The following is a 14,328-nucleotide window of genomic DNA, read 5'->3' as shown; positions in this document are numbered from 1 at the left end:
CCCAACATTTCAGATGCTCCCACACCTTCCCCCCTATATGCACCAAACATTTCTCAGCCATCCCAGCATTTGCTTCACTTTTGCCACTGATCCACCTGCACATGTGTAACACTCAGTGTGCATCATGTCCTGCTCTAGTTGCACAGGGTGGCCCAACAACAATTGTCGACACACCTCGATGCATCATTTGGTAATGGGAACAAAAGTGAACATATACAACATATGGGGCATGTCTGTGATCATCATTTGTGCTGCTGTACAAGTAGCTCCCATTTCACCATGTAACAAGGTTGCCTGTGTTGTGGGAATGGTTGATGTTGTGCACAAAGGGACACATTCATGCATAAGAACAGCCACAAGTGGCATCAGTGTGGCACTAGGGGCCCAATGTCACAAGCTTGTAATGTAACATTAGCATCATACAAATTGTTGCCAATGTGGATCCAAGCTTCTGATCCAAGCTGCCCATTCCCCTGTGCCACATTAACAAAGTCACACTTTGTACATCTTTACACCACTATATGCCTCTGGCAGATATGCTGTATGTGCAGAGAAACCCTTACGCAGGGAGGGAAGAACTAATGTGGCTGACAATCCCTAAAGGTTGCACTGTGCCATCCAATTAGGTCATGTGTGAGGCATGCTAAAGGCAGGTGACAAAGTGACACAAGCATTGTAAGCAATGGACTTCCCTATGCTGTGCTGCATTAGTGTCATCATTCATGGTGCCAATGCAGTAAAGCACCAAAATAGTGACACAACTCATTAGACTACTGTGGGAATTTCCACCATAGTGAACTGTAACTTAAATGATTTGCTTCCATGGTGTCAGTGACTGGGGCAAGGGACCTGCAAGGAAAGTGGGATCAATGCACCAAATACCTTGAAAGGTTGCCCTATGTTTGATGCACAATGCAACACATAATAAACAATTACTACCTGTAGAATTACAAACTTGTCACACACCCACTTGTCATTCCTACACCACCCTGAGATTTTGGACTACACTAAACCTAATCCAGATGTGCTGACCTTTTCAAAGGCATCAGAAGTTGAGTGGGTCACCCATGTGTTGCATGGGAAGAGAACAAATATTCACATGGAATGCCTATTGCATGCAGTGTCAAGTGTGAGAGGGGCACATGGAAAATACATCAGGATAAGGAAAGCAATGTGCTTCACCTTGGCATGTTAAGTGTGACCTATTTCTATCCACCTCTCAAGTACAAGTCAGAAACTTTAGATGCTTAGGTATATGACTATGATGTCTGTGTCTGGATATACTGGGACATATATGCCCATTGATGAAGAAACACACAGTGCAACAGCTCTGCTTGCTTCACTCTGCAGCATCAATTCAAATATCCAAGGATGAGGGTAGTCAATGCACCCCTATACTATCTTTGGTAATTTCCAAATATATGAGTGACCTTAACAATATTACCAAACAACCTGCATGGTGTAGGGGTGTCCCTTTTATCTGTCCTAATGCACATCTGCAGGAAGCAACACATCCTTCTAAATCTACTAACAGGAATGCTGGCTGCCACTTACAATGTTTGATGAGGATTGCAACACACATTGAAAGTAGTCAACAATAGGATTACTGCAATGTCTGTTCTCAGTACCACAACTACAATGCCACTCTTGATGTGGTGTCCCAACAAGATGCATCCACACATCAACAAGCCTCAAAATGTTTCAGGTCCTTCTCCCACCACACGTGTGTTCACAGAGTGATGGAAGTAGGCGGGCTTTCCACATACATTCTCCTAGTAACTTAGGTCCAGATTCATGACAAAGTTGTGCAGCGAGCTGCTGCACCATAAATAGCAGTGCTGCGCTGCACCACTTTTGAAATACAGGGATGCGCCTTATTTACAGGAATGCTGCTCACCCATGCTGTTCCCCCTGAGCTAGCACTGAAGATCTTCCTGAACATAACCAAACATCCATGGCATTGTGTTTGTCCTATGTGTGCTGCAGAATGCTGCACACATGGAAAAGCAAACAACAAGGATGAATAAAAGCAAACCTCCTCATTTTGCCATGTTAAAGTCAACTCTGGGTTGGCGTCAGTAATTGCCACTGCCGCAAATTTTTGATTCCTTGTAAATCTGGGTCAGCATGATAAGTTATGGAGGTTGTGGTGGAACAGCCACTGCAACACCCATTGCATGCCCCTCTGATGCAGAAAACTCCCTTGGTGAAGCCCATTTTTACAAGGACCTTTAATACCACAAACAGTGGCATTACACCTCCTTGTAAAAATTGAGCACTGAAAGGAGCCACCGGGGTATTGCTCAAAGGGAACCTCCCGTGGTGATAACACCTTGTAAATCTGGCCTCCAAAGTCTGTATTCTGCATCGTGCACCACACAACATTACAATGAACCATCTTGTGTGTATGTGTGCAAACAGGATGGTCTACCTTCCACCAAAACAACACTCAGTCCAGCAATGCTGCCATCCTTGCAGCTATGCAACAAGGAAACCTGAGATGCATGAATGAGTGTTGTCTTGCAGGAAGGGAGAAAATCCTGTTTGCTCACATACACACAATGTGAATGAATCTCACAATGGGTGGTGCACGATGCTGGACACATCACTCAAAGTGTCTAGGAGGATGCATGTGGGCAGCTCACTCCCTACTGTCGACCCAACAACACATGAAGGGTGGCAGATGACTCACTTAAAAACTCAAATATGTGTAAAAACAAATTCCAAGTATATCTGAACATCTTCACTTGTGAGTGAGCACAAATCTGGAACAACACCCATGTTTTGCAAAGTCTACACAGTCAAGTCAATGAAAGGGGTACATATGTTGAATATATGTACTGCACCGTTAACAAAACTTGCACATGTAAATAAACACCATATTCACATGTATCATGCTCTTGTTTCAGTGTTCAATCAGCTCATATAAATGTCTGAATTGTGTAAAGTTATGTCAATGAGAACAGAACCAAATGACTTGTAGCTTACTGTCAGACACAAAGGCACACACTAGGACTCAAACATGATAAAGGTGACCGATAGTATGGTGCATTAAAGCCAACTTTCTGAGCCTTCCAGGCATGTATTGAACCGATATCCATGCAAGTTGACATATGGCGTGAATGGTTCAGAACTCAAGTGTCTGGAAATTTCCCTGATGATTGTACCAGTACAACAAATATGCATGGAACAGAAGAGGCATATTTAAGACTGTGATGGGCAGCTGTTAGTGCGCCAGTATCCATACCCCAAATAAGGTGGATTTTAATGTGCTATACGTTTGAAGAATGATTGTGACAGACCTTAGCAATGACAATTGATGTTGCACTATTACCTGTCAAAGATTTTGTATCCATACACAATCTGAGGGTCAGGAACTGCACTCAAAACTGTCTCGAGTAGCTGATGTTATATCGCTGCAAATCAGACAACTCTGGGTCATAGGGGATACACATAGTCATACCTGTAAACTAATAGTGAATATATATACACTAAGGTAGTTCTCTAACTTGGCCAGTGCAGACATGAGAACACACAGACAGGCAATCATCATGGACACCTAATTGTCTAAAACTAACAGGATTTATTGGTGCTTAAAAATACAAACTAATAAAACCCTAAACTACTTTCTAACCTACACTAAGATAACCTGTACTGGCTTATTTTAAAATAACCCTACAGTTATCTAACTCATCTAAACTTATCTTATACACATAACGTGACTCAATAAACATTGTCCCCCACCACCCTTATGAAACAATAGATGCGTAGGACAGCATGAACTAAAGCTACACATATACTAACTAATCCTATGTCCTAAACAAATATTTCTTTTTTTTGTATTTTTTTAACAAATACCCCTGTACATAACCCCCACCCAACTGCCCAAACAAAATAAAGCCTAAATCCCACCCCCAAACTACATTAACTATATCCTACAATTAGCCTACTCTATGCTATCTAACCCATGTCTACACCCCTAAAACCTACAAAAACTATACAGAATGCAGACTGCAAAGGTCCTGGGAAGTGGTTAGTAGCCACAACCACAGCGTCTCCATCTTCCTCTTAAAAAACTTTAGGAGTTGTAGTTCCAGCAATTGTCTGCCTTAAGGCTGGACAACCTAGCCTTTCTCACGGCCAGGTCTCATCACATGTGCGCCTCAAAGGTGGAGCCAGTGGCAGATGGTTGTGGCTGTTGCAGTGCTGCTGGCATCAGATGTGCTGTGGATCTTAAGGGTGCAGGACCTGATGGAGCACCACAGGCTCTGGATGCAGAGGACACTCCTTTTTTTGAGGTGGATGCAGGCTGTTGAGCTGGTCCACCACGTGGGAAAGCCTTCCACTAGCCCCATGACTTCTCATTGCGGTACCTCCTAGACATCTTCTGGTAACCAGGCTGGGCCTTGGAGATGTGTCTGAACCATTCAAAGCATTCCTCAAATTGGTGTTTCCGGGCTGGAGTCATTGTGGCAGTGAAAAAACATGAGGAGAGCATGCTACAGGTAACTGTGTTGGGATTAGATAAAACAAGTATGCATTGTAAACAGCATTTTCTGATGATATATGTTGTCAACCAACAACAAGGGCAAGATTCAAGTTTATACAAATCTGCATAGCAAGCATCTTTGGTATTTTGTACGTTACGGGGATAATGGTTCTCCAACGTTGCTCAGCAGGTCCAAGATTTAAGAGGGTTTAGGGCTTCCTTGCGCCACATTAGCATTATAATCAATATGACGCTAATAAGGCACAACAATGCCACATGTTCAGCAGAATATCAACAAAGTGGTGCAATCCCTGCATTGTGCCACTTTGTCACCCCTTTTGACACATTTGGCCTGTGCCAGACATGATGTATTCAAGGGTGGCTTTCCCCAGTAAGGTGACTGCCAAAATGGTGCACTGCAATCTAAGAGATTCAGCTGTGTCATTTTGTTTTGGCTACTTTGAATGCCAGCTCAGAGCTGCATTAAAAGGGGGCACACCGTTGGTCACATTGGGCTCCTATGTACAGTCCAGGGTTTCATAAGATTCTTTTGTGCTAACCAGTACATCATTTTTGTCAAGAAAATAACCACAATTGGCCCATACTATGCTTCATAGTGCACAGTATATCATATATGGCCAACACAAGGAAGGAGAGTAAGGGGGAGTTAAGGACCGCAAGAAAAGTGTGACACACAGTGCAGGAACCGGTGCTGTGACAAATATGTTGGAAACACCCATGCATTACAGAAAGGTAGCACCTCTGACACATAGTTTGACTGACATCACTGTGTTTGTGGGCATACATAACATTTCCCGAGACCCACTAATCCATAGCAACACACGTTGGCACCAGTGTATCAATCAAATTATCCACATCATCATCATACCATTGGACATGATGTCGACACCAAAGTATAGATGATGGTGTCTAAATTGACTCACATTCCACTTGTACATGGCTTACTGCACATCATACCCTCTCAGACACAACAATGTATGTACACATGTGACATACAAGGTGACCCTTGCTGGCTGCATCAGGGTCTTCAAAAGTGGAAATCTCACCAATGGTGGATCGTGGAGATCCACCTGCAAGACATGACAGGAAAACATAGCTTTGTGATTTGTGAACAAAGATTATCATGGGCAACTGTTACCCATTGCACTTGATTAGCTGAGTGACCTAGTCAACTTAGTGCTAGGAATGACCCACTGCCATCTACAACATGTCAGTCCGACAGACATAGGTAGCACCAAAAACAAATATAGCAATGCGACTCACCATACATGTCTCAGATTCATACGTCACACTTACTGGGGGGCATGACACTGTTAATTGTCAGAACCTTAGGGAAGTGGTGCTGTACCTAGTGCAGCACCACTTTCCTTGAACCCCTTAGCATCCCCCAAATGCCACCATGTGGGCACTGTATGTAAGATACGGCTCATAATGGAACAGAGTAGGGGGCAGTGGTATCATAATTTTTTACACTATTGATGTACTGTTCAGGATTCATGCCAAGATTTTGGCTCAACCCTGAACAGCACATAGGGGACCATCATAAATAATGGTGTGCCCCCACTTGACACTTGGACTGAGCAAGCGTAGAAAATGCCAGAATGATTTACACAAAGAAATCTCTTAGTTTTCTTTGTGCCTTTTATATTTTGGTCCCCTTAACAGGGGAATGGCCCCTTTGCAAACGGTATGCATGGCGTAAGCATAAAATTGCCCATAGGCTCATGCATTGTGCCACTTTATTACCCTTTCTGCAACATTATGCCTGCGCCAGCCATAATGAATGCAAAGTGGGCATTTGCTCATCAGGGGGGCTGAAGAAATGGCACATTGTAATCAAAAGGAATTTTTACGTCATTTTGTTCTACACATTTTAATGCCTACTCAGAGCAGGCGTTAAAAGGGGGCACATCATTATATTTTGATGGCTCACTATAAACTGGTCAGGGCTAGCTCCAAATTTATGGCAATAACCTGGACAGTACATAAATAGCGTAAAAAATTATGATGCAATTGCCCCCTAACCAGAAGCATTGTGTGATGCATCTTAGATAAAGCACACACATGGTGGCTGTAAGGGGGTGCTAAGGGGCACAAGGTAAGTGGCACTGCACTGGGTGCAGTGCCACTTTACTTAAGACAGCTCCTTGCTGTTCTCACCTTTCTCATAACATGATGCAGTTTTCCTTATGCCCTACTGTCATGCACATGCAAAGGGGGATGTTGCTATGTTACAAGTTTACTTACTAACAGGTCTGCCAACCCAAACCACCAGGTGATCCAGGAGATCACCTTCCCGGGCAATGAGGTCTGCCCACTGGTGCTTGATCTGGTGGTCTGTGCACTCTACCTTGAAGATCATGCGTAGCTGGACGAGCACCTTCCCCCAGTGCAGCTTCCTGGCCTCCAAAGGGTAGCCCATGATGACACGGCTACCCATTTTTACCATGTTGCGGAGGTAGTGGTACACTAACCATATGAACCCCACAGTTCATCAGGACTCATACGATGTGCCCTTAACTTCCCGGACATCCTGCTGTTTCCCTCCACAGAAACCAATAAACCCCCCAAAAATGTTTATTATTACCCAGCATACATCCTTAACCACTCATTGAAAAAAATGCAGATGTTTCCCACGTAAGAGTAACCATGCTTGCAGGAAAAACGCATGGCTTTTTCCGTGACTTAACTACACATGTGCTAAACTATGCATATGTGTGGTTAAGGCACAGAAAAAGCCATGCGTTGTATGGGAGAAAATGCAGTGAGGTAAGTGGGGCTGGGGAAGGGGTGGGGGTGGATAGAGGGTTGGGTGGGCTATTTTTTGGGGTGCGGCAGTGGTGGGTTTGGGTATTTTTTTAATTTAGGGCTTAGGGTGGGGGTGGGATAGTTTTTTTCAAAGGGATGGGGAAAGGTTTATTGAAGGGCAGGAGAAGAGAAACGGAAGAAGGATCAGGAGAGGACGCAGTGAGGTAAGCGGGGTTAGGATAGGGTTGGTGGGTAGTTTTTAGTAGTGGGGTTAGGGCTTAGGGTGGGTGGGGCTGTTGGGGCACTATAGTTTTTAGGAGCAGGTGTGGGGTCTTTTTTTTAGGGTTCAGGGCACATAGGGTGGTCGGGGTAAATTAGTTTTTAAGGTTGGGGTGGGGGTCAGGATAGGTTTTTTTTTAGGCTTAAGGTGGGTGGGGGCTCAGGTTAGTTTGCTGATTGGTGGAAGGCTTTAGGGCAGTTTAGATATTAGCAGTGGCGGTAGTTTTGGGCCTCAGACATGGGTGGGAGTTCTGCATGAAAGAACTATGCATGCCGTTTCCACACATGCCTTTCCTAGACATGCTTTTACAATTAAATTTGTTGTAAAAGCATGCGTGGTAAAGACATGCATGGACACAATGAGGTTGTGGTACCGTTCGCGTTGTTAAGGCATGCGTTGTTCCGGCATGAGTGGTTCCATCATACAACCATTATAACCCCACCTAACTCTAAATACCCCAAAAAACTACACTACCTCAAGACAACCACCCAACAATACAAGTAAAATAGCAGGTCAAAAACACTACACAAAACTTACAAATATAACAAAATGGACTTAACAACAACAGCAACAGCAACAGTAAATGCATACAGCACAAAACTTCCAAAAACCACCACTCCTCAACTGGCACCACCTCCAAACAATCTCTCACAACCACAGACTAAAATACTGTAAATTAAAAGTGAAAGTAAATTCACTTTACCATGTGTGCAGCAAGGAAGTCCTGTTTCATCACTTCCTGGGAGTATGCTTCACGTTTTCTGATATGTGTTGTTTTTTTGGCGCCTGACGGGCATGGGTGGATTTTTTCCATGAAGGCTGACAAACCCTGTCAGCTTGCAATTGGTGCGCAGGGGTCAGGGGTCATTTTTAGCATGTGCGATGTTTGTAGGACAATGATATGCATCAACATTTTTGATGGATTTTGAAGGGAAGGCAGAGACAGCAAGACAATTCAAATGTGCATGGTGCCAGATGTCATTTTAGTGATTTGCAATGTATGGAGAGTTATACGTCAATTTTTTTGATGCATAACGGTCATGCGTGGATTTTGGTGGAAAGGCTGACAGTGCACCCACATTCACATTCCTTCTTACAGGGGCTATGCATCTAAGTAGTTTGTATAGCTATGTGTGTGCATGCACATTTAATTGTGTACCAATAACATAGGATTGTGTTACCATATGTTTATATGTGTGCGTGTGATGCATATGAGGGCTGATACTGTTTGCATATATGTCTGTGTATGAAGACTCTTTGCACATACATGTTTACACATGTGTACTGAGTATACATATGTGATGCTACTCATGTTGTGGGTCTACCACATTGTCATGTCAAAATTCCGACTGTACATTACAATACACAAAATAAGATGGGAAGGGCCATGTGCAGTACATCTTCAGGCATTTGATACCCGTAACAAATCTTTAGCAAAGGATGAGGTGGACTAAGGCTGGGATAACATCCTGTAAGCCATTTCAATGTGAGTGCACATATGTGCACACTCTGGTGTGTTGTGAAGACTAGACTTAATGATGTAAAGCAATAGATGTAACATATGGTTCCCCATGCATGCAAAATGTTGGAGATGGTGTGCTGACATGTGCCATTGTAGGTATGTATGTGACATGTTTTGTGTATGAAAATAGATGTATCCTGTCTTATACATATTGTGTGATGCAGTGGTGTGTTTAGGGATTGGACACATACTAAATCTCTATTCCAGCTTTTGCACACGTAGGCCATTGCTACAAAGCTGTGTACTCATATCTGTGTTACACGTTTCACAGTGTGGGGATACTTGTACTGGTCATGATAGGTTGTCAGTTATCATGTCCCTGGGCAGTGAGGAAGTCTGCAAATGGTTGTCTAACTGAGTCCAGGTGCCTGGGGGGATGTCAGTGAATGCTATTAGTTAGCGTTGTGTTAAGGTCCCCTCACATTATCAATTCCCCATCTGGAAGATTGTGTTGCAGAGTGGTCAGGGCTGGTAGCACTTTAAGATGCCCTCTCCCTGGTCACAGAGAGCACCATATAGGAATACAGCGGATCGGGCCATATTTGCCAAATGACCAGGGGCGGCGGTCTCCTCACCAAGATTACTACTCCTCTAGATGAGGTGATATGGTCCACATTAGCAGCTTTTTTATTTCCCAGTGGTCAAGGGCATGACACCTATTACCTAGGAGATGAGTCTCTAGCAGGAGAACCATATCAAGGGAGTCCGGATTGATGTACTGAAGCACCACTCCACTTTGTCGCTTAGGCCATTGACATTCCAGGATAGTATCCTTAGGGTTGACATACTAACTTTGGACATCCCACTTTATGGTCAATGGACCTCACCCGGGGGGTGCCAGGCAAAAGCTGGGTGGAGTTCAGACTGTGAGAGTGAATATCCTGTGTGCCTCAGCTATGTTGACTGGCTGTATGCATCTTGCCTTGCATCTTGCCTGAACATTAACTACAACAATTATCCAATAACCCCTCTTCACTTATCAATCCCCCCATCTGCTACACTGTGCTGCAGAATAGAAACTGCCCACCTCCCCAACTGCGCATAGCGCCTGTGGCCCCAACCAAACATATTGCCCACAAGACACTCCAGGTGCATCTCCAGTGCCAGATTTACAACCCCACGAGTCCCACTCGTCTCCCCATGGGTCCCAAGATCTGGTCGGGTGATCAGTACGATGCCCCAGGCTAAGCATAATTTCCTTTACCCACACCTCCACTTAAAGTGTTTCACAACTCTCCTGTGCAATGCCACCACCCTGGCACCTCTTAGGGCAGACGTGTGATATGTGTGTGACAATGTAAAATGTATGAGCTACAGACAAGGCCTACATTCCACCAACACATTCATGTAATAATGAATTATTTGAAAGATGTTTTTTATCCTGACTGAATCAGATTAAAGTATAGTGGCACAGCAACCAGTGCAGGGCCACTTCCCCCCCCCCCTTAGTATCCGCCTACCACCACCATGTGTGTATCATATTTTAAAGTCTGCGCACCATGGCACAGGGTAGAGGGGAATAGTGTGTAAGTACTTGATGCAATTGATGTACTTTCCAAGGTCAGATTAACATTTTGGCACTAACCCTGAACAGTGCTTAGGGTTCTATTGGTACCAGTGGTGTGCCCCCTTTAGGCAGCTGCTCTGAGCAAGTGGAAAAAGTAGCAGTAATATATGGCACAGTTGTTTTTGTTAGCTTCGCCTGCATCATTGTCGCTCCCCCCACCTGCTGTACACCCCCCAAGAACACTATTGTTGTCATCCTCCTCACTGGGGACATCTACTTGTTCATCCCAGGGGACATGTGTGCATAGACTGATGTTATGTAAAATGCCACACACAAGGATAATTTTGCAGACAACAGGTGGTGCATATAACTGTCCTCCTCCTGTAAGATGTAGACACCTGAACCTTGATTTAAGGAGGCCAAATGTTCATTCTACTACATTTCTGGTCCTTATGTGGTTTTCATTGTAGGCCTGCTCTGCATCCTCTGTAGAATTTTCAGAAAGTGTCATGACCCATGGCTGGATTCAGCAACATTGGTCAGCTGCAAAGGAGAACATGTGTCAATCATACACATTAGTTATTTGCTTGGTGCCATGGCCGATATTTATTTTGAGTGGAGTGGTGTATCAGACTGACATCTGGTATTGTGTGTGTTCCTGTTTGGAAGGATGGTTGAATTGGTCTGTGGTGGTGCACTTTTCGATCATGGGTTGTCCCTTAGGTACATGGTGATTGTAAACACTATCGTGGGCCAACTAGGCAAAAAATCACAGCACCATGTTTACAAAGTGCCACTACTCATGCAGTGCACACTTAGGCCCTCATTATGACATTGGCGGTAAATGCTGCTTACTGCTCTGCTGACGGCTGCTAACTACTTACCGCCGAACTGGCGAATATCCGTTCACCAAATTATGCCACACACACCAATCTGACAGAATACAGCCACACATACAAATCCACCAGACCAAAGGTCAGTGATAAACTAGTGGTCTCAAAACCCACACCTTTACGCCAACTGAACAACGCCCATCACATTATGACCCACGAATCACCACGGCGGACATTCAATCGCGGTAAACCATTAGCGGTATATACCACCGCGCTCACAATGGACATCCACAGACAAAACAACACCACATTGGGCAGTTCAAACAACACACACCTGCCACCCATACACACACCACCATAAAACACACATCCACATTACCCATAACCCTTTACGAATACAATTCATTGCCACTAGACAGACACCAAGACCACTGCGACAACTAGACACACACACCACTCACACCCATACACCCCTCACGCACTCCACATCACACACCCCAACACATTACCCAACACACCCTCACTAACACACCTCACACAACACCCATGGAACCACAAAGGCACCCCCGTTTCATGAGTAGGACTTAAGTGTCATGGTGGAGGAAATTGTCAGGGTAGAGCCACAGCTATTTGGAGCACAGGTTCAGCAGATATCAATAGCAAGGAAGATGGAGCTATGGTGGAGAATCGCGGACAGGGTCAGTGCCGTGGGACAGCACCCCAGAACAAGGGACAACATCAGGAAGAGGTTGAACGACCTATGGGAGAATGTATGTTCCATAGCAGCAAGACATCAGCTCACTAAACAGAAGACTGGCGGTGGACCCCCACCTACTCCCCCAACACTCTCAGCATGGGAGGAGCAGGTACGGGCAATACTGCATCCTGAGGGCCTGGCCGAAGTTGGAGGAGGACTGGATGCTGGTAAGTCAACTTTTAACAATTATTACCCCCATACCTGCATGGCATCACACACCTCACTCCCATCACTCCACTCCATCCCACACTCTCCACCATCACATCTAACTAATCCCAATGCCAAGCTTTGCATGCTGTACCAATGCAGGGACACCCCTCCCAGCCCTGCATGGACACTCATCACTAAAGCATGCACAAAATAGGGAAACTAACAATCTCACAATACACCAACATACACAAGCAAAAGCTGGCAGGGCAACAACAACCATAGAGGGGAAGCAAGGAAAGTATAAATGTCAGACACCTGAAACATGGTACATCATTTACATCCCCACAGGTACCCCAGCCAATTACACTGGAGAGGAGGTGCCATCACTATCCAGTCCCACAACAGAAGAGACCCACAGTGATGATAGTAACTATGGACTTCTAGATTTGGACGATCTACCTGGCCTATCAGGGACCCCAAGCCCAGTCACAGCCCAGTCACAGACCACCACAGAGCCTCCCAAATCAGGAACCAACACCCCAGCACCCACCCAGCATCCCCAAATCTCTGTCCCCAGGACACGTCAATCAGCAGTGTGCCCACCTGTACAAGGACCCCAGGCCACACCTCACACACAAGACAATTGGGGACCTGGGGTCAGTGGTAGTGGGCACAAAGTTCAGGGGACAGAGGCACAGGCCAACAGGGACCCTGGGAGGACTGCTGTGCACCAGGGAGAGGACAGGACCAGGGAACCAACTCTCCAGGAGGCACCCTCCGAGATCCTGGGAGCCTACCAACATTCCCAGGACACGATGGGCCACTTCCTAGACACCATGCAGGAGAACAGGCAGCTGCAGGAGGTACAGTATCAGGGGATCAGGGAGGACTTGCAGGCCATCAACAACACCCTGATCTCCATAGCAGGCGTGCTGGCAGACATGGACAACATTATGAGGAAGACAGTGTCACACCAGCAGGCCCCTGCCACTAGCCAGTCATCTGAACAGCCCTCAATGTCTGCTGCCGCTAGTGGCCAGGAGACCCCGCCACAGGACCAACAGGCCATCCGCACCCCTCCCCCTGCAGAAGGTGAACCACCCCACAAACGTTCCCTGTGAACCAGACAAAAGCGAGAGACTCTTGCCAAGGCCACCACCAGGAAATGAGACTCGCCTGATTGTCCCCCTTTTGCCCCACTCAGTCACCTTGTCCACCTTGAACTGCCATTGCTCCCCTTCCTATGTCCCCATGGACAATGCACCTGTGCAACAAACAGACTGGAACAATACCCTGGACCTTTCTCAATCATCACCCCATTCCGTTGCAAATTCTCCTCTATATTTTAGCACTACAATAAACACCCTTGGTTAAAAAGTGACTTCTAGTATTTCATGTATTTCAAATATGTATTGATTGAAACTGCTACAACCATTGCACATTAGCTGTATGTAGAATGAGCATAGAATTAATGAACTGTAGCTGGCTGTTGTGCTCACACCAGGAGAATTTGTCATATCACCAACATCTGCAAAATAAAACCCCAGAGGTAACAGTAAGTGGGCAAAGAAGTTGGAAATTCCAGCATGCCAATGCCACACAGAATACAACCAAAGTCATAGAAATGTAAAGTTGCACTGTCTTACCTGTGTGTCATTGGAAGTAGTGATATATAACAGATGTTCTGTTGTCCACATCCTCATCCTGCTGCCACAGTGGCATCTCCACTCTCCTCCTCCTGCAGAAAAGGTACATGGTGTCTGAGGGCCAGGTTGTGCAACATGCAGCATGCCACTACTATCTGGAAGACCTTCTTGGGGGGCTAGCACAGGACTCCACCTGTTAGATGAGGCACCAGAACTTGGCCTTCAGGAGGCCAAAGGTTGTTTCAATGATCCTTCTGGGTCGCCCATGAGCCTCATTATAACATTCTTCTGACCTTGGCCTGGCATTTCTCACAGGGGTTAGCAGCCATGATAGGTTTGGGTAACCAGAGTCGCCTGGAAATATTAAGGGACAAC

Source organism: Pleurodeles waltl, chromosome 11, assembly GCF_031143425.1.
Source record: "Pleurodeles waltl isolate 20211129_DDA chromosome 11, aPleWal1.hap1.20221129, whole genome shotgun sequence".
NCBI classification, from domain to species: domain Eukaryota; kingdom Metazoa; phylum Chordata; class Amphibia; order Caudata; family Salamandridae; genus Pleurodeles; species Pleurodeles waltl.
This window is presented reverse-complemented; position numbering follows the sequence as displayed.